A 23,191-nucleotide genomic window follows, 5' to 3' on the forward strand; every position below is an offset into this window, starting at 1 on the left:
AGACTAGATAAAGCTTAAAAGAGAATTAACATCTCTAGGAAACTAAGAATATGCCCTTTTCAAACGATGTGGAAGCTTGATATTTGCTCAAACTCGAAGGTTCTTGGTTTGGAACTGAAAAAATAAAAAAATAAACTTTCAAACAGTCCTCATTTCTGCTAAAATAGCTTCAGTTGTGACAGCATGACAGAGATCGAAAATGCAGATAAAGGTGCAGACAAGCAATTTCTATTTTGTGCTCAACTTGAACAATCTACAACAGGTAAAGCTGTCAGTTGTGTGGAAATAAACAATATCATTAACAATTCTGATTTATAATTGATTCTAATATGGCTTCTTGTTATCAAGATCTTCAGTCTACGCTGTGTTCTGTTAATGTGTGAACTTCATATTATTCGTAGTGGACTTGCCATCCAATAATCACAATAAGGTTTGTGCTCTGTTACCTTTTACTAAGCAAAGTATCAGCTTTAAAATTCTGCAAAATTCGTAACAACATTCAAACAATAAATAGCATTTTGGTGCTCTTTAATGTGGCATGAGCGATCGCTGTGATCGCCTCATTTCAACCGACACATCAACCTATCATATCCATGGGCAGATTTACCCCTTAAGCAAAGGTCAGCGCCTGTCATTGGCTCCTTATTACTATTTAAAAAATTTTTAATTTAAAATGATATTTTTTGCAATTAAAATATCATTATTTTTTGTGCATTATTGTAGAATCATTTGAGAAATAAATTTAATGCATTTTTATTTCACAGAAGTTATTTGCCATAAAAAAAGAAGATACATTGGTACATTGTGCATTTTGTTTAAAGTCCACATCGGAAACAGAAACAGAAATTTGAATAGAAGGCGGGGTTTTACTTTTGCACTCCTCCTCTCATCTCTTTTACTCGCATCAAAGGCCTTTATTCACCCCCTGGAGCCGTGTGGAGCACTTTTTATGATGGATGGATGGATGCACTTTATTTTGCAACAAAATCTCGACCACCATTCACTGCCATTATAAAGCTTAGAAGAGTCAGGACATGTATTTGTCTGAAAGAAGAAAGTCATATACACCAAGGATGGCTTGACTGTAAGTCATAGTTATTTTCATTTTTGGGTGAACTTTACCTTTAAGGTACTGAATTCATATTTAATAGTGTGGATCTTGACATCTGGTGTCCAATCTTCAACCCCTTATCTGATTGGGTATCTCTCCCCAGGGTCCTGTCCCAGATAGAAGATGAGTGGTTGCATGGTGTGTTCCTCTTGCGTGTGTGTGGTCACACCACGAACCTCCTGGCCAGGACAGAAGTTTATACCCTGTTTGGAAAACAAGGTGAGATCATTGATCTTCCTCCTAAAACACTCAACTCTCTAGATTAAAAACACTGACACTGAACTATCTTAGAACAAATCCAATCAAGAAGATGAGATATAGGCCTCTTTGTAGCCTCTCTGACCAGTTTCCTCCTGGCTCTTTCATCCAGTTTTGATCGACATCTTTTTCCAGGGAGGGTGTTGTACCAAATATCTTCCACTTTTTAATGACAGACTTCTCTGTGCTTCTATGCAATGAAAAAGCCTTTGAATTTTGTTTGTATCCATCTCCTGACTTGCACCTCTCCACAAATTTATCCTGGAGATCTTTTGACAGTGCCTTGCCACCCAATGTTGCTTGTTTGCTTCAGTTGCACTACCAAGGACTGAAATGCTTCAGGAAAGCTCTTTTCATGGTGGGCTAATAAAAATTACCACAGCTGATCACAGTTGAAAGTCAAATGGCATTGTGTGCCACTAAGAATGTGATAAGCTACACCTGATTCAGTTTACAAGTCATTTTGGGGAGGGAGTGATCCTTTTTCCAACTCAGTGATTGTTTTTATTTATTTTATTTTTTTCTGACATGTTGGTGTTATATCTTTCACTTGGATGTTATTAGCTGCACTGAGTACATACAGATGGAAAATAACTATGTCACACTTAATTTCAGGCTAAAAAGAAACAAAATGTGATTATTTTAAAGGTGGTTTGATTATTTTCCATTCCCATTCTATATTCACTGACTAGCTGATTAGTCCACTGGTTGCTATAACCCCTGCAAACCATCATCAAATTCATCAAACCCTTAACAAATACAACAAATGAGGTTTCAGTAGCTGGAGGCTATTGTGAATTGTGGCTTCTTTTGTGTGTTGTGCCCTGTGGGAACTGATAAGTTAGATGAGTTCCTTTCAAATGAACACTTTTTTAATATTTGGGCGTTCTTCACAAGAACATATATGTTTGGAGGGTAATTTATAAGGCTACTGTGAATACCTAAAAGTCTGTGGTGCACACACACACTTAATGGCAGCGCACAGTCCCCTGTGATCTGGCCTGTGGCTTGCTCTCTGTCTTTTGAAGCAGTCTGTGTGCACTGATCTTACAGGCATGAAACAGTCCAAATCCCACAAGGTTTGGAGAGAGTGCTTCAGCCTGCACCCAAGGAGCAAAAGCAACAGCACTTCTCTAATAATAATTCAACACGGGCGGCTCTGTGCTGCTGAAAAACGAGAGCAGGTTAGCATGGTGAAAGAAACAGCAAGGGGGGCAGGTGGATCATACATGAAAAATATGCACGAACATCAAATAACATGGAATTGTTGATGCTCAAAAAAAGCTATCTTAAAAATATTCTGGATTAAAGTCAGCATAAAATGGCATTCACAACCAATTTAACTTCTGTTACATGAATTCCCAAGTGAATCCGGATATTTAATGAGGGGGAAAAAGGGAAACAAATCTCAGATTATAAAATCATGGAAATGTGTGGAAAATGTTCTACTTACAAACTCGGTTCCACACAAGGAGTGATGCTTTGGCTTCTTTAGAATTAGATTTTGTTGGGGCTGGTAACCAATATCAAAATCTTGTTTGCTGAACTTCTATTAATAACATTTGTTCTGTTCACTTTTAATTGTATGAGTTTTCCTAAACATATTAGCCGAGTGTTTTTGAATTTTTCATGGAGGTGATCCGTTTGTGGCACTGCTGAGGTGGTATGGAAGCCCATTGGCCTTCAGCTCATCTGCATTTTGTGGTCTCTTGTTTCTCATTTTCCTCTTGACAATTCCCCATAGATTATCTATGGTTCAGGTCTGGTGAGTTTGCTGGCCAGTCAAGCACACCAACACCATGGTCATTTAACCAACTTTTGGTGTTTTTGGCAGTGTGGGCGGGGGCCAAATCCTGCAGGAAAATAAAATCAGCATCTTCAAATCATTGGTCAGCAGAAGGAAACATGAAGTGCTCCAAAATGTCTTGATAAATGGGTGCAGTGACTTTGGTTTAAAAAACAAACAAACAAAAAAACAATGGACCAACACCAGCAGATGACATTGCACCCCAAATCATCACATACTGTGTAAACTAAACACTGGACTTCAAGCAACTTGGGCCATGAGCTTCTCCACCCTTCCTTCAGACTATAGGACCTTGGTTTCCAAATGAAATACAAAACTTGCTCTCATCTGAAAAGAGAACTTTGGACCACTTGGCAACAGTCCAGTTCTTCTTCTCCTTAGCCCGGGTAAGACACCCCTGATGTTATCTGTGGTTCAGGAGTGGCTTAACAAGAGCAATGGGACAATTGTAGCCAGTTGTGTGGTGGCGCTTGATGCCTTGACCCCACCCTCAGTCCATTCCTTGTGAAGTTCACTCAAATTCTTGAATCGATTTTGCTTGACAATCCTCATAAGGCTGCGGTTCTCTCGGTTGGTTGTGCATCTTTTTCACTCAATTTTCTGTTAACATGCTTGGATACAGCACTCTGTGAACAGCCAGCTTCTTTGGCAATGAATGTTTGTGGCTTACCCTCCTTATGAAGGGTGTCAGTGATTGTCTTTTGGACAACTGTCAGATCAGAATCTTCCCCATAATTGTGTAGCCTAGTTAACCACACTGAGAGACCAATTTGAGGCTCAGGAATCCTTTGCAGGTGTTTTGAATTGATTAGCTGATTGGCATAATTCACCATATTCTAATTTGTGTAGATTGGTGGGTTTTTGTTAAATGTGAGCCAAAATCATCCCAATTTAAAGAACCAAAGACTTAAACTAATTCAGTCTGTGTGCGTTTAATTTATTTAATACACAAGTTTCACAATTTGAGTTGAATTACTGAAATAAATTAACTTTTCTATGACATTCTAATTTATTGAGATGCACCTGTAATGTAATTTGACATTACATATATGCATGTCTTTAAAGGAGGGGAGAAGTGCAAATGTTATGCAATGCAATTGTCAAAAATACTCATGCAGTATACGTGGTTAGTTAACTTAAAGAGTTAGTTGAGTAAATTATGTTATTTTTGTTTTCTTTGCGCAAAAAGTAAATAAATGAATAAAAATTCTTGTAGCATCGCAAAAAGTTGAAGTTGAGCCACTGATGTCACATGGACAGTTTTACTGATATATTTATTACGTTTCTGGACCTGGGAACATTCCAGTTGCATTGTTGTCTATGGAGGGTCAGGTAGCTCTCCGATTTCATCAAAAATATCTTAACCCTTTAACGCGTACAATCACACCGGTGTGATCAGTCTTGGCTGGTCCCTGAAATCTATGATCACACCGGTGTGATTAGAACTTTCAGTGTGTCACGTCATCAACTGCTTAAATTTTCGCGCTTTGGCTGGCGCTTGTAATATTTTCACAAATATTCAGTGTTTTCAACAATATAATGCTTATTTTAGGTTTCAGACATTTAAATACACAAGCAAAAGCATATATTTACAGTTTGTAAAATAAACGCTGATGTCTATAGAAACGGCAATAATGATCCTTACAAAAATAATCTGACTACATGTTTTTGTTGATATCAGATACAGATTGTGTAGGTAACTATAAAGTTTACTCTGCTCTTTTCCCAGTTTACCGGAGACCTACTTTAATGTGTTTCGGGAGGAGAGGATGAATTTGTGTGTTGTAAATCCCACACCTCGTATTCAGTGTGTCTTTTTATAGCTGAACTGAACTCAATTCATAATTGATGAACTTTGCAACACTGATAGTTATTGAACTGAATTTATATTTACATTTATGCATTTAGCAGACATATTTATAAAAAGTGACTTAAAAAAAGAGGAAAAGCAATTTCTGAAATGGCCAAAAATATTCATAATACATGAATGTACTCATAGTACACTGCATGTTGTCATGTAGTACATGAAATAATACTTTAATTTAGGACTAAATCAGAGTTGAAAAACTACACTATTGTCTTCTATAGAGCTGTTTTACAGCTGAAATTGAATTAGTTTAATAATTTATTTATTTTTCAACATTGTATTATTAATGTGAAATAATGTGCTTTGAAACAATATGCACTGTATGAAGTGCCAAAAAAACAACAACAGTTCCTCCCCAAGTCCAGCCATCAATCAAAGCTCAGATTTCTAAACATTAAGTACAGTGAAACTGGTGAAATGTGTAATTTAGAAAAATCATTCTTAGGTATCTTAAGTATTATGTGAGGTCTTACACACTAAAATACTTCATAATGTTGCTCAAAACTGTGGTGCGGGAGTATCATCGGATGCAAAGCACTTACACTGTGAAATTTCTCATTTCACACCTCGCTGATCTACACAGGTTTCAAGAGAAATTCATCCAAGTGACTGATACTATTAAGCCATCATTTCAACCGAGTTTAACAGGAAACAAACCAGAGGGTGAAAAGCCTTGTTTTCAGAGTAGTGCAGCACGGATCACTGCCTAAATATGTGCAAAAAGTGTATCGCTTAATCTCTGACGTCACCCACAATCATTCAAACCAATTTCAGTGCTTTGAGCTTAGAAATTATGGGTAAACCGATGTGACAAATGGTACTAGAGATGAAAATGCATCTGAATTTGTGTGCAACTCTAAAGCAGCAGATGAAACCTCCCGAAAACACATTAACCATCAGGACTAGACACCAGCTTCCAACCCTCTCTGTCCTCGGCGTGAGAGGTGAGCTCAAACAATCGACTGGCAGCACAAGCAATCAGCAACCATTATTTGTGAAGTTACACTCCAGTTCACATGAACTGATAAAGGGGACTGTTATTGATTCAGAGAGAGCAATTTAAGCAACCGATGGGGCATAAAACAAACCCTTGCATTTGGAGAAGAAGCCTGTGGCCCAGGCTGACGGCGGACAGGGATTGCATGTAATTCAATTCAATTCAATTCAAGTTTATTTGTATAGCGCTTTTTACAATACAAATCGTTACAAAGCAACTTTACAGAAAATTATGTTTCTACAATATTTAGTAGTAGCTAGTAGTTTGTGCACGTTTGACAGGATTTTAGAAAAATAAAAATAATAATAATAATACAAGACGTAGTCAGCTAGATGATGAACTATCAATATTATTAATTAATAGTAATTATATGATGCAGTCACACATGTAGCAATAATTGTTAGTTCTGTTTGTTGATTCAAGGTTAGGATCATCTGGGGTCCTCTGAGGGTCAGCATCATCTCTTCTCAGGTGTTCTGGATCCAGACTGGAGCTTGTGTAAATCCTAGTTACCACGGGATGTAAATCCCGTGGCAAAACATAGAAACAAAATAGAGACATCATTAGCATAGCTGCTGATCCAACAAAGTAAAATTAGTTTAACCCAAGCTAAAGAATAAAAATGCAGATGCAACTACACTCACAATTTAAGAGATACATTATTCGAATGCTTGGCGAAAGAGATGCGTTTTTAATCTAGATTTAAACAGAGAGAGTGTGTCTGAACCCCGAACATTATCAGGAAGGCTTTTCCAGAGTTTGGGAGCCAAATGTGAAAAAGCTCTACCTCCTTTAGTGGACTTTGCTATCCTAGGAACTACCAAAAGTCCAGTGTTTTGTGACCTTAGGGTGCGTGATGGGTTGTAGCGTGGTAGAAGGCTAGTTAGGTACGCAGGAGCTAAACCATTTAGGGCCTTATAGGTAAGTAATGATAATTTGTAACTGATACGGAACTTAATAGGTAGCCAGTGCAGAGACTGTAAAATTGGGGTAATATGATCATATTTTCTTGACCTGGTAAGGACTCTAGCTGCTGCATTTTGGACTACCTGTAGCTTGTTTATTGACGAAGCAGGACAACCACCTAGAAGTGCATTACAATAGTCCAGTCTAGAGGTCATGAAACCATGAACTAGCTTTTCTGCATCAGAAACAGATAACATGTTTCGTAGCTTGGCAATGTTTCTAAGATGGAAGAATGCGGTTTTTGTAACATTGGAAATATGATTTTCAAAAGACAAATTCCAATATAACACCCAGATTTCTGACTGTAGAGGAAGTAACAGTACATCCGTCTAGATGCAGATTGTAATCTACAAGATTCTGTGTGGTGTTTTTTTTTTCAATAATTAATATCTCTGTCTTATCCGAATTTAATTGGAGAAAATTATTTGTCATCCAATCTTTTACATTTTTAACACACTCTGTTAGCTTAGATAATTGGGAAGTTTCATCTGGTCTCGTTGAGATATATAGCTGAGTATCATCAGCATAACAGTGGAAGCTAATTCCGTATTTTCTAATAATATTACCAAGGCAACATGTATATTGAAAATAGAAGGGGACCTAGGACGGATCCTTGTGGCACTCCATACTTTACTAATGACAAATGAGATGACACCCCATTTAAGTAAACAAAATGGTAGCGATCGGACAGGTAGGATCTAAACCATCTTAGAGCCTGCCCTTGAATACCTGTATAGTTTTGTAATCGATCTATGAGTATGTCATGATCTATGGTGTCGAACGCAGCACTAAGATCAAGTAAGACTAGAAATGAGATGCAGCCTTGATCTGACGCAAGAAGCAGGTCATTTGTAATTTTAACAAGTGCAGTTTCTGTGCTATGGTGGCGCCTAAAACCTGACTGAAATTCTTCATACAGATCATTTTTATGCAGGAAGGTGCTCAATTGAGCAGACACAACTTTTTCTAAAATTTTAGACATAAATGGAAGATTTGAAATAGGCCTATAATTTGCTAGTACACTAGGATCTAGTTTTGGTTTCTTAATAAGAGGCTTGATAACCACCAGCTTGAATGGTTTTGGGACGTGACCTAAAGATGTCACCTTTATTTATTTATATAGCGCTTTAAACAAAATACATTGCGTCAAAGCAACTGAACAACATTCATTAGGAAAACAGTGTCAATAATGCAAAAATGAGAGTTAAAGGCAGTTCATCATTGGATTCAGTTATGTCATCTCTGTTCAGTTAAATAGTGTCTGTGCATTTATTTGCAATCAAGTCAACGATATCGCTGTAGATGAAGTGTCCCCAACTAAGCAAGCCAGAGGCGACAGCGGCAAGGAACCGAAACTCCATCGGTGACAGAATGGAGAAAAAAACCTTGGGAGAAACCAGGCTCAGTTGGGGGGCCAGTTCTCCTCTGACTAGACGAAACCAGTAGTTCAATTCCAGGCTGCAGCAAAGTCAGATTGTGCAGAAGAATCATCTGTTTCCTGTGGTCTTGTCCTGGTGCTCCTCTGAGACAAGGTCTTTACAGGGGATCTGTATCTGGGGCTCTAGTTGTCCTGGTCTCCGCTGTCTTTCAGGGATGTAGAGGTCCTTTCTAGGTGCTGATCCACCATCTGGTCTGGATACTGTCCTCTGATCTGGACACAGACTGGATCTGGTGGCCACGGTGACCTCGGAACAAGAGAGAAACAGACAAATATTAGCGTAGATGCCATTCTTCTAATGATGTAGCAAGTACATAGGTTGTTATGGGAAGTGTTTCCGGTTCCGGTTTACCTAATTAATGCAGCCTAAAAATCCTTTAACGGATTTGGATAATAAAAGCATATTAGTATGTTATGTGTATGCCAGATTAAAGAGATGGGTCTTTAATCTAGATTTAAACTGCAAGAGTGTGTCTGCCTCCCGAACAATGTTAGGTAGGTTATTCCAGAGTTTGGGCGCCAAATAGGAAAAGGATCTGCCGCCTGCAGTTGATTTTGATATTCTAGGTATTATCAAATTGCCTGAGTTTTGAGAACGTAGCGGACGTAGAGGATTATAATGTAAAAGGAGCTCATTCAAATACTGAGGTGCTAAACCATTCAGGGATTTATAAGTAATAAGCAATATTTTAAAATCTATGCGATGCTTGATAGGGAGCCAGTGCAGTGTTGACAGGACCGGGCTAATATGGTCATACTTCCTGGTTCTAGTAAGAACTCTTGCTGCTGCATTTTGGACTAGCTGTAGTTTGTTTACTAAACGTGCAGAACAACCACCCAATAAAGCATTACAATAATCTAACCTTGAGGTCATAAATGCATGGATTAACATTTCTGCATTTGACATTGAGAGCATAGGCCGTAATTTAGATATATTTTTGAGATGGAAAAATGCAGTTTTACAAATGCTAGAAACGTGGCTTTCTAAGGAAAGATTGCGATCAAGTAGCACACCTAGGTTCCTAACTGATGATGAAGAATTGACAGAGCAACCATCAAGTCTTAGACAGTGTTCCAGGTTATTACAAGCAGAGTTTTTAGGTCCTATAATTAACACCTCTGTTTTTTCAGAATTTAGCAGTAAGAAATTACTCGTCATCCAAATTTTTATATCGACTATGCAATCCATTAGTTTTTCAAATTGGTGTGTTTCACCGGGCTGCGAAGAAATATCGAGCTGAGTATCATCAGCATAACAGTGAAAGCTAACACCATGTTTCCTGATGATATCTCCCAAGGGTAACATATAAAGCGTGAAGAGTAGCGGCCCTAGTACTTAGCCTTGAGGTACTCCATACTGCACTTGTGATCGATAGGATACATCTTCATTCACTGCTACGAACTGATGGCGGTCATATAAGTACGATTTAAACCATGCTAATGCACTTCCACTGATGCCAACAAAGTATTCAAGTCTATGCAAAAGAATGTTGTGGTCAATTGTGTCAAACGCAGCACTAAGATCCAATAAAACTAATAGAGAGATACACCCACGATCAGATGATAAGAGCAGATCATTTGTAACTCTAAGAAGAGCAGTCTCAGTACTATGATACGGTCTAAATCCTGACTGGAAATCCTCACATATACCATTTTTCTCTAAGAAGGAATATAATTGTGTGGATACCACCTTTTCTAGTATCTTGGACAGAAAAGGGAGATTCGAGATTGGTCTATAATTAACTAGTTCTTTGGGGTCAAGTTGTGGTTTTTTGATGAGAGGCTTAATAACAGCCAGTTTGAAGGTTTTGGGGACATGTCCTAATGACAATGAGGAATTAATAATAGTCAGAAGAGGATCTATGACTTCTGGAAGCACCTCTTTCAGGAGCTTAGATGGTATAGGGTCTAATATACATGTTGTTGGTTTAGATGATTTAACAAGTTTATACAATTCTTCCTCTCCTATAGTAGAGAATGAGTGGAACTGTTCCTCAGGGGATCTATAGTGCACTGTCTGATGTGATACTGTAGCTGACGGCTGAATGGTTGCAATTTTATCTCTAATAGTATTGATTTTAGAAGTAAAGTAGTTCATAAAGTCATTACTGCTGTGGTGTTGGGAAATGTCAACACTTGTTGAGGCTTTATTTTTCGTTAATTTAGCCACTGTATTGAATAAATACCTGGGGTTATGTTTGTTTTCTTCTAAAAGAGAAGAAAAGTAATCGGATCTAGCAGTTTTTAATGCTTTTCTGTAGGATATGTTACTTTCCCGCCAAGCAATACGAAATAACTCTAGTTTTGTTTTCCTCCAGCTGCGCTCCATTTTTCGGGCTGCTCTCTTTAGGGTGCGAGTATGCTCATTATACCATGGTGTCAAACTGTTTTCCTTAACCTTCCTTAAGCGTAACGGAGCAACTTTATTTAAAGTGCTAGAAAAGAGAGAGTCCATAGTTTCTGTTACATCATCAAGTTGTTCTGAGGTTTTGGATATGCTAAGGAATTTGGATACATCAGGAAGATAACTTAAAAAGCAGTCTTTTGTGTTAGAAGTGATGGTTCTTCCATACTTGTAACAAGAAGTAGAATTTACAATTTTGGCTATATGAATTTTGCAAAGAACTAAATAATGATCTGAGATATCATCACTTGGCTGAATAATTTCAACACCATCAACATCAATTCCATGTGACAGTATTAAATCTAGAGTATGATTTCGACAATGAGTAGGTCCTGAAACGTGTTGTCTAACACCAATAGAGTTCAGAATGTCTATAAATGCTGATCCCAATGCATCGTTTTCATTATCAACATGGATATTAAAATCACCAACTATTAAAACTTTATCTGCAGCCAGAACTAACTCGGATGTAAAATCACCAAACTCTTTAATAAAGTCTGTATGGTGCCCTGGTGGCCTGTATACAGTAGCCAGTACAAACATAACAGGGGATTTATCATTAACATTTGTTTCTTTGGATAATGTTATATGAAGTACCATTACTTCAAATGAGTTATACTTGAAGCCTGCCCTCTGAGAAATCCTGAAAACGTTGTTATAAATTGAAGCAACACCTCCACCTTTGCCTTTTAGACGTGGCTCATGTTTATAACAGTAATCTTGGGGGGTGGACTCATTTAAAATAATGTAATCATCAGGTTTTAGCCAGGTTTCTGTCAAACAGAGTACATCTATATTATGATCAGTGATCATATTATTTACAAAAAGTGTTTTCGTAGAAAGGGATCTGATATTCAATAAGCCAAGCTTTATCATTTGTTTATCCATATTGCTTCTGTTTTTTATTTGTTGAACCTCAATTAAATTGTTAATCGTTAATCGTTAATCATAAAGATAACGACGAGTTAATGATATTGAGAAGCGGTTCTTCGGCTACAGGTAACAGCTCTTTTAGTAATTTAGTGGGTACAGGATCTAATAAACATGTTGTTGGTTTAGATACAGTGATAAGTTTATTTAGCTCTTCCTGTCCTATATTTGTAAAGCACTGCAGTTTATCTTTGGGTGCGATGGATGAAACTGAAGTGTTAGATGCTGTAGAATCTACATTCGCTATTGTATTTCTAATGTTATCTATTTTATCAGTGAAGAAATTCATAAAGTCATTACTATTTAACGTTGGTGGAATATTTGAATCAGGTGGCGTCTGGTAATTTGTTAATTTAGCCACTGTGCTAAATAAAAACCTTGGATTGTTTTGGTTATTTTCAATGAGTTTGTGGATATGCTCTGCCCTAGCAGTTTTTGTGTAAAATGTATATGTGCTGTGTGACTTTAATGAAAAACGGAGAGTGTGTAGTGGGTATGAGGCAGACTCGTCCCCGAGGGCTTGACAAAATGCAACTCACAACATGAAGGATGCTGCTGGAATAGTGTGCTAATAGATGAAGCGTGTTTGCAGAAGTGGTCCCACTCCATTAGCTCCATTAATATGCATTACTGCCTGATCTTCAAGTCTATTTGATAAGGCATTGTTTTTGAGATAACAATAATGTGCTAATGTGCATTTAAGAAAGCAATTACTGCACCAAGAGGCAAGACATTTTCAAAGAAAATGTGATTAGTTGCACAAAGGTTGACACCACAATGCTAAGGTGTTCTGGATAGGTGTTAGTCTGTTCCTTATTGGTGCAAGTCAAAATAGTATTACATTTTAAATCAATTGGATATTTTTTGCCTGCTTTAATGCCATAATCAACCAAAAGCCAGACAGTTTGAGGTATCTTTCATGTCTATAGTACAAACATCGCAGGAAGAGGTTAACAACAATGATGAGAGGTTTAAAAATATATAAACAATGCCTTATAGGTATGTATGATATAGCTTTAACATATCTGTTATTCAGGTGATGTTACAGATTTTGTAACTTACTTTATTGGTTGACACTTGATATACAGTGGCTGTTATTAGATAATAGGATGGTCCACTCAAGAATTTTAAACCTATCATCATGTACTTATCCTTATGTTGTTCAAAACCTATATGACTGATGACTTCTTTGAAACATTAAAGCATATATGTGTAAGAATGTTACCAATGACTCCAAAAAAATAAAAAAATAAATAAATAAAATAGTTTTTTTCACAGAAAATTAAGTGTCATGCAATCTTTCACAACATGAGGGTAAGTAATAAATTGTAGATTGTATATATATATATGTATATATATTTTTTTTCTCTGCCACTGTCGACTCTGGCTTGTTCACTGGATGATTAAGCATAATGTGACTTTCTAGCAGCTCCCTGAACTACTTAGAAGTGGACAATATGAGCAAAATCTTTTCAACCACAGTAAGGAATACACAATATAGTTTTATATTTGCTAAACAACATTATAACTACATTATAGCTAGATATAAATCAGCAGGATCACCTGTATAATCGTTCTATGTCAAAATATTGCCCAGCCCTAAAACCTGCTCTTGGTAAAGTATAGTATGACTAAAGGCATTACAGATGTACCAGTATGACTTTCTGTAAAGCTGCTTTGACCTATGTGCATTGTGAAAAGCACTATACAAATTAATTTGACAGAACCTGAAATAGAAGAATTTGCAATCACTTACCTTGTTGAATTCCTCCCATGAGTTGCTCCAAGTCCAGAAGTGTGCCTTGTACTGTCCGATCCGCACTGCCATCATCTGGTTGCCACAATAATAAAAGATGGGTCTGTTGGGTATGAAATGGGAATCTTGTGATAAGACATTCCGTTTGCCAATACTGTGTCTCATCCCATTTTGACAATGTGTGTTCATTAAAACATCCTTTTCGAAAGGATGGTCTCTTTCTCAAAGCCTCCAGGTAGTGGCTTTATCAGGAGACCTTAACTTTCCTCAGAATCACTCTTTTATCCAGAGGAACACTTACAGAAACTGTAAGCTAGCAGTGAAATAAGAGTTGCAGACTGTATTTGTGCAGTGTCTCTGCCCTTGTTTACACCTGCTGTTAACATCAGTCCCAAGCAGACAATGATAAATAAAGAAATAGCATCCAATGCATCTTAAAGACGCGCTGTGATACGATTACTCAAATCACCTTTGGAGGTGGACTAAGACAGAAATGGCCACAATACATTTCTAAAGTAAGGGCATCTAACCGCTTACACAACAGAGAAAATTCTGTCAAGAGACTGAGCACCCAAAATGTTTATGTAGGGTAAATAGATCTGATCAAAAAGCAGAACAAATTAATCAAATGTGAATGAAAGTCACACCTGTCTAGCAGTGAGTCGTTGAAGAGGACAGGACTTAAACCGAGTCCATCAATGACGCGGTCATCATGGGGAAGAACGCCAGCCACAGACAGTCTTGTGCTGAAGAGATCCATCACACTGCCCAATTGATAACTCATCTGATGACAAAACACTGGTATCAGGCACAGAACGCATAGTTCTGAATGGAATAATGAATTATTGAAAGATAACCAATGATTTGGTCAAGCTGGTAATTCTTCCGCATTTTGGCTTGAATTAATTGGAATTTTATATTTTAGAATTTTATTAATAAACCAAGAGATATGCATGCAGCTAACCTGAAGAAAGACACATTCTTTTATATATAATTCTGACATTGTAACAATAAAAAGCTGGATGAAACAAGTGAAATATGCTTTGACTCATGAAATAACTGTCTTTTGAAATGAACTGGAACTTTAGACAAAATAAAAAATAAAATAAAAAAATTATATATATATATATATATATATATATATATATATATATATATATATATATATATATATATATATAATAAAAAATTTAATGTATTTTTTGGCTCTTAGATTCTAAACAAAATGTTTTTCAGCAAAGTTTTGATCGTGTTGATCTTAGTCTAGATCAGTGTTGGTTAAAGTTACTTTTAAAAGTAATGCATTACAATATTGCGTTACTCCCTAAAAAAGTAACTAATTAAGTTACTTAGTTACTTTTTATGGAAAGTAATGCTTGACATTACTTTTGCGCTACTTTCGCGTTACTTAAATATTACGTTCGCGTTTTTAAATATGAGCAGGGCTTGATTGTTTTTAATATAAGAAATTCTATTTATAGCACATGTAAAAGCCCTTTCACATCAAAAAGTGTAATCCATAAACGTCAGGCTGAAGGAAAAGTACATTTACGTCTGTACTGTAGAATGCAGGAGAGGAAGGTTCAACACTCTTTAGCAATAAAAAAAAGGTCAGCAGCAAAGACATTGGTTAATAAAATGGGATTAGATACATTTGTGTTATTTAACATGTTTAATTATTGTAGGCTTGCATCATATTCTGAGTTTGCATTTCACTGTTTTAATTCATTTTGATGAATACTAAATATGTTTTTTGCGAGTTGGATGAATTAATGCACATTCACATTTAGTCTAGAACTTCATCATGTTCACACAGAGCACACAACGCCTTTGTACGTCTGCGTTCCTCCCAAATACGGGGACAGGAGACTTGTCAGTCAATAAATGGGAAAAAGTAACTGGCATTACTTTTTTGAAAAAGTAAAAAAGTAAGTTAAAGTTAAAAAAGTAATCTGGTAACGTAACCTGGGTTACCCCCAACACTGGTCTAGATGCTCAAGATTGTTTAAGCTGTGATACATCAACCCATGCACATATACACAAAAACACACGAATGCAAAAGCATCTTCTTCATGCATGACCCTTGTCAAGATGGCACAGAGCACAAGCACTGGCGAGGAGGCCAGTTTAGAAGAGAAGAACCACAATAACGCGTTTCTTCAGTTCCCACTCTAATCTGTGCTCGCAGGTTTATTATAAACCACACAAACATCTCTGTAAATGAACCGAAAGGAGAGTTGGGACAGAGGCCGGAACTGCTGCTTTATCAGTCCTTCCCAGTCCTGCTGCAAAAAAAAGCTTTATTTTATTTATAAACTTTGAACTATTTTCCGATAAAATGCAATTTTTTCGCTGTCATCCTTGATCTTCCATTCTATTCTCTCCTGAGCGGCCCTTTGAGGGAGACGGCACGCTCTCAATCTGATAGCGCTATCAGCACGGAGCAGCTGGCTCTGCTGCATGCAAACACACAGACACACACACACACACACACACACACACACACACACACACACACACACACACACACACACACACACACACACACACACACACACACACACACAGAAAGTCGCCTGCTTCAGCCTCCCAGAATTCCCTTCACCACTGCCAGACAGGCAGTAGGTTCCATTATCTTCACTCTCCGCCTTCACACTCACAGACGTACCCAAATACATACTTATACACACAGGAAAAGGAGAAATCAAAGGGAACAATTAATAAAGGTAACTAGCCTCTACCTCCAACTGCTCTTATCCAGCAACACACACAAAAAACATGGGACTGGTAAAAATGGAAATGGATATTTCTTTATCTCCAATTAATTTCCTCCGCCTCCTCTTATTCTAACTGTCTACGTCTCTGTGTCTTTGGCTGACGCTAGTTATCGGAGCAGACAGAGCTGCAAACCCTGTCTAATCAGTCTATGTGTCTCTAAACTGATAAACACAACAGGACAGGAGAGACTGGGATGTGCACATCAGCTGTGATGCCATAATCAAGTTAAAAATCATTTTAAAACCCACCTCCAGACTCCTGAGTTGAATTCTGTTGTGTTTCATTTAGCGGTTTATGAATGCAATGGTTCATCTTTAGGGTTACGGATTTGCTGTTGAGTTTTTTTTTGTTTTTTTGTTTTTTTTTGTAATTTTTTTAATGTAATTTTTGAGAATCTCTGATTTTTAATTTGTAAATTTCATTGCATTTGTTTGTGAATATAAGTTCGATTCGATTTAATTGTAAATCTGGAATAAATATAACCACACATAAATTGGTAAAACATAAAGGGTCATCGATGCTTCCCAAGACAGAAATGGCCAAGAAGATACACATATCACAAAGAGCCAGCCTGCTGCTGCAAGACAGATATTAACAGTGTGAAACACCTGCTTATCCCACTCTGCACTGCTCTGGCACTGCCCCAGACACCTGGCACACCACACACCTCCATCCCAGCCGCATACCCCAGCACTCCTCTCAGCTCTCCTCTCCCTTTTCTGTTCTTTATTCGGCACGCCTGGCATATTCAGATACAGAAGCCCTCATTACAGCTCAATCCAACCTCAGCAAACACACAAACAGATTAGACGTTCCCAACCCCCCTCTGACGTGCTATCAGGGACCCACACACCCCTCAGATATGAGCCGGGGGCAGGCTTAGCACGGCTCCTGCGCTCCCTCCTCCACAAATCCCCCCATGCCATAGCCCCATGTCACAGCTGCCCCTAATACAATTAAGAGTCATTTGTGGAGCACAGAGCTTCAGCGGATCTGGAAAAGAAGGCTTCCTCTAGTACAGAAAATAAATAAATAAAAGAGACCAGGAGTGGGAATCATAAGGAATTTCAAGAATAAATAAAAGGTATTTGGTAACAAATTCAATCATTGTCCTGACAAAGGTAAATATCAAAATGGAGCTGCATCATAACCGTTTTTTTTTTTTTAATATGGAACGGATTTTTATGAGATCTGCTTGATCAGATCACTGTGATTGCATGTTAATACCAAGTGTAAACGCAGCCAAAGTGAATGTTTGTTTGAGTTGCATTAATCACCAATCAAAAAATATGATTGAACAGAAGAGCTGTGTAACGTAACACAATCACAGCCAGTCTGAATGGTTTTTTTCGTTTTTTTTTTACACTATTTTATGTTTAAGGGCCTTTCACACTTTAGCAGGCGCTGATGGAGTTTTTGAACCGATAGAAATCTATGAGGTGAGTTTTGAGGGTGTGGAAAGATGAAATACAGTGAACTGGAAAGCACAACTGGGACTTCTACATTTAAATCGAATGGCTAAGGATCATTCTTACTGTGCCAGCAGGGATCCATCCAGGCCACCAGACAATGGCTGGTTACCTCATGCCGCCTTCAAACGTAGTCTCCTTCCCACAGAGGAATGGTCCATTGCTGCCACCTGAGGATGAAAAGACAGAGAAGAGAATCTCAAACTCAAAGCCTCATCTGTGAAATACAGTGATGGCAATTCTTCTCTAAAAAAAAATTATCTTTACAAAAGAGACTCTTGACACACACACACAAAAAACTGAATAGGTGTATTGGGAATGTAAATGAAGATAAATTGAGATAGCAGAAGAAAGAATAAAGTGCAAAGAATGCAAGTTTGATTTAGTCTTGTGTTTAGTGGTGGTTCACTAAACACCACAGAAGATAAATAAGCATGAGCTTTTTTAACTATTTATTGGGAATAAATTAAAAACAGTACCGGGGAGACTAACGAACTAAAACTAATAACACATTTAAAGATACACTGTGTAACTTTCAGGTGTCTAGCTGTAAAAAATAAATAAATAAATAAAAAACCCTGGTTGTACTTTGGTTCTGTTCCTACAATAATAAGTTAGGTATGAGGCATCGGTGTATGGAATTACATTTGCTTCTATAAAAATGAACGAAACTTTATAAAACTGAACGTAAATTTTTCAGAAACGATCAAAAATATGCCATTACAACAGAAATAAAACACAATGAAAATGAAAAAAATTAACTCAGTCACACAGATTTAACAGGCTCTTCAAATATGCTTCATTCTTTGTTAATGTTTTTCAAAGATTCATTTTCTCTAATCGTGGATTCTGAATGTATTGCCACAGATTTCGCTTTTGCTTCGCAGTTTTTCGTTTGGTGTTTTGACACCAACTTCTCGTGGGGGCGGGGTTAACAGTGATTTACTCTGATTGGATAGTGAGCTTTTGATGGACAGGCGCTCTCTGACCGGGAAGTACAGACGCCACTCAGTGGCGCCACAGAGAGTGGCGCGCATATTGGAAAGCTCTCGCGGTGATCTGTATTACTTAATATGTAAATTATATTTGACCTTCGATCGTCTCAGTCTGTAAAGATGAGCTATTGTCCTTCAAGGCAGCTTGAAGTAAGCTTGTGATACTGAATGACAATAATAACCTGCAACAAACTGTAGCACACTGTAACATGAAAAACTTGTATCAGTGTTATTGGTTACTTCAGTAACACAAGCTTACTTCAATCTGCCTGAAGGACAAGCAGAGGAGGAAGATGATGCCGCTCCGTGTCTCCTGAGAGCTCATGTCGACGTATTGCATACAAATCACCACTAGAGCTTTTTTTTCTTTTTTATTAATGCAGAGAACAAAAACATACAAAAGTATAAACATAAATCACATAATATCAACCATAAAAAAACAACAATAAAGAATAAAATAGAACTAAAGAAAAGAGGGCCAAAATCTAAACAAAATTACACATGATCAAAGGCAGAGCAAATTCTAACAGTCCTTATAGCTTTCTTATTAGTAGATACTGAGATTCCATTCAAATAGTGTTCCATTTCTTTTAGGAAAACAGAGAAGACAGGTTTACAGTTGGAGAATTTGCATTTGTGAATGTGAAATTTGTTTAGGAAAAAATTTAAATTTATAACAAAACTGATATTTTCGTTTGTGGGGTCAGAGTCATAATACCCAAATATAATGTTTTTCATATGTACTGAGAAGCCTGGCAAAATCTTACACTTGACAAACACACCAATATAATCCCAAAGTTTCTGAGTGTAGTGACATGACCAAAATAAGTGTACAGTTTCTTAAGAGCTTGTAAGATCAATATCAGATTTAAATCTTTGTATAAACTTCTTTACAGGGTAGTACTTGTGTATGAGCTTAAAATAAAATTCTTTCACTTTGTCTGTGAAAAATAATATTTGCGGTAGAGACCAGATTTAATCACCGTGAGAGCTTTCCAATATGCGCGCCACTGAGTGACGTTTGTACTTCCCGGTCAGAGCCCCTGTCCATCCAATCAGAGTAGATCACTGTTAAGCCCGCCCCCACGAGAGGTTTGTCTCAAAACACCAAACGAAAAACTGCGCAACGTAAGCGAAATCTGTGGCAATGCATTCAGAATCCGCGATTACCGAAAACGAATCTTTGAAAAACATTAACAAAGAATGAAGCATATTTGTAGAGCCTGTTAAATTTGTGCGACTGAGTTCATTTTTTTCATTTTCATTGTGTTTTTCTTCTTTTGTCATGGCATATTTTTGATAGTTTCTGAAAAAGTTATGTTCAGTTTTATAAAGATATGTTCATTTTTATTGAACCAAATGTAATTCCACATCGATGTATATACAAATATTACACCTATTCAGAGAGGATAGCAAACACAAGTGAATGTATGCATTTTCATGCAAAATCCATCTTGAAAGCTCAAAAATCTTAATAATTATTATAGGTTTATCAAAGTATATTTGAGTAAAGACATGCTTTGGAGGATTTTTTGGTACGTCCTCATTATTAATAACATTTTGTAATTTTTTTTGAAATAAAAAAACAAGTTACACAGCATAGCTTTAACTTAATTGAATTTTTTGGTAACATAAAAGTATAGCGCAGTGTAGCTCAGAACCACCCTTCATCCCTAAAAGCTAAATAATAATATAGAAATAATAACAACAACATTCATATATTGTTACATATTTAACAGTTTTATTTAACCATTTTAAACTTGCAATTTATGCAACAAGCAGAGCGAAAAAAATGAAAAATAAATTATATATATATATATATGAAGATCTATATTAATAAACAGATGGAAAAAAACTTTCAAATTAAGCTCGAATTAATTATATTAATTTTTTAATGTAATTTCTGCCTCTTCAGAAAAAAAACCATTGAGGAATTGCAATAAATTATTTACATTTAAAAAAATCCAAATAATTTATTGCAATTCTCCTACTTAAAAAAATAAAAAATAAAAAAGTGTCATAATGGCATGAGCCCTCTATTGGTGTTTTAATTTTTAAGGTGGAATAGTGTTAATGGATTCCCTCTTTGAAGCAGTCCAGACATCACTGCTGCCCAATTATCTGATGTGAAGAACACCAGTGTGTTGTTGTGGATTCCCAGACTGACCAGGCGAGCCAGAATCTGACCGATGCTGTCATCCAGTTCCATCATTGCATCACCATAACTACAAGACAAATCACACACTGTCTTACCACCTTAATCACAGCAATCAAAGCACTAAAAATGACCCCAGATAACCTGTTCAGTTGCTCTAACCCAGACAGCATAACAAATTCTGTCAAATTATCCCACATTTGAAACTGTTCCTGTGACTGATGGATGTGATATATGGAGGAAGACAGATGCCTCAGATAGATGTGTGCTGGTAATGAAACTTTAAGATGTGGCATGTCAGGCTGAATCCCTGCACTGCCAGCACCTGGCTAATACCCCTCAGCCTTGATCCATTCCTCTGTCAACACAAACCTCATTTAGCATTCTGAACAAACGTATGCTTACTGAAGCCCCAGTATTCCAAAGCACTGGGAGGAATACTAAACAGTTGCAGACAAGACTACCAATGAAGCCACTAGCCTTTATTCTTGCCTCATAGCAGAAAAAAACCCCATCTCATTAACCAATATGCAATACAAAACTGGAACACACAATGATGATTTTATTTGGTCAAAACAATAAATATGTTATGGTGTAGAGTAATAAATGGCAGATTCAATGGTTGGTAAATCAATGGGTTTTTTTTAAGACTACTTTACTTTTCATAATGTGTTTTCAGACCAATGGAAATAAAACATGCAAACTACACTAAGTGTTCATTTCATTGTATTTAATCTATTTTATCTTAATTAGATTTCAATTACAATATATATCTTTAAAGGTCATTTCCTGAACATGTTTTTTTTTGTTTTTGTTTTTTTTTGCACTGAGCTGGAAATCTCCACTTCAATACACCAATTTTTTATAGTTTAATTCCTATCTACAGTCAGGGCCGTATTAAGACAGTGTGGTGCCCCTGGGCACTTTACCTCAAAAGCACCCCCCCCCCCCATCAGACATAATTAAGGTGATTTCTCAAATGTAATTTTATTAACTTGTCCAACTACCGTATTTTTCGGACTATAAGTCGCACCTAAGCATAAGTCGCATCAGTCCAAAAATACGTCATGACAAGGAAAAAAAAACATATATAAGTCACACTGGACTATAAGTCGCATTTATTTAGAACCAAGAACCAAGAGAAAACATTACCGTTTACAGCTGCGAGAGGGCGCTCTATGTTTTCAGTGGTAGGCTACAGGAGCACTGAGCAGCATAGAGCGCCCTCTCGCAGCTGTAGACGGTAATGTTTGTAATGTGCAGTCAATCGCTTCTGTGTCATTGTCGTCCTGAGCTCATTCTTCACTCGTTTTAAAAAAACTTTCGATCCCTGGAACATTTTAAATTGTAGCTAAACGTTTAGCTTCCTTGTCTTTCTTTCTTTTTGCAAAACCACTCAATTGATGTCTGTCCATTTTGATTCATTGTCTGTAGCCGTTAAAAAAATGACACATTTGCACGTACTTGTGGACCAACTCAACTCTGACAGATTGGGAACGGAAGGGAGGGACTGATTGTGGTCATGTAATATTTATTTATTTATAATTTATTATTATTGTTGTTGTTGTTAAGTTAGTGTTCATAAACGAGTTATGTATGGTCTTTCAAGAATTTCAAGTTAATAATAAAACAATTTACGAAAAATATTTTTAAAGCTTGTGTCATGTGGTGCCCCCCAGTTGTTGTGAATGGTTGGTGCCCCTGGGCACTGGCACAAGTGCCCTTATGGATAATCCGGCTCTGTCTACAGTCGTGGCCAAAAGTTTTGAGAATTACATAAATATTGGAAATTGGAAAAGTTGCTGCTTAAGTTTTTATAATAGCAATTTGCATATACTCCAGAATGTTATGAAGAGTGATCAGATGAACCTGATAGTCCTTCTTTGCCATGAAAATTAACTTAATCTCAAAAAAACCTTTCCACTGCATTTCATTGCTGTCATTAAAGGACCTGCTGAGATCATTTCAGTAATCGTCTTGTTAACTCAGGTGAGAATGTTGACGAGCACAAGGCTGGAGATCATTATGTCAGGCTGATTGGGTTAGAATGGCAGACTTGACATGTTAAAAGGAGGGTGATGCTTGAAATCATTGTTCTTCCATTGTTAACCATGGTGACCTGCAAACAAACGCGTGCAGCCATCATTGCGTTGCATAAAAATGGCTTCACAGGCAAGGATATTGTGGCTACTAAGATTGCACCTAAATCAACAATTTATAGGATCATCAAGAACTTCAAGGAAAGAGGTTCAATTTTTGT

The 23,191-nt window shown here is 37.0% G+C and overlaps 1 pseudogene; it reads right to left on the minus strand.

Moving 5' to 3' along the window:
• Nucleotides 1-23,191, minus strand: part of LOC132109829 (N-acetylgalactosamine-6-sulfatase-like) — a 45,703-nt pseudogene that overhangs the window by 16,546 nt on the left and 5,966 nt on the right.

This window comes from Carassius carassius, chromosome 2, assembly GCF_963082965.1.
Source record: "Carassius carassius chromosome 2, fCarCar2.1, whole genome shotgun sequence".
Classification (NCBI taxonomy): Eukaryota; Metazoa; Chordata; class Actinopteri; order Cypriniformes; family Cyprinidae; genus Carassius; species Carassius carassius.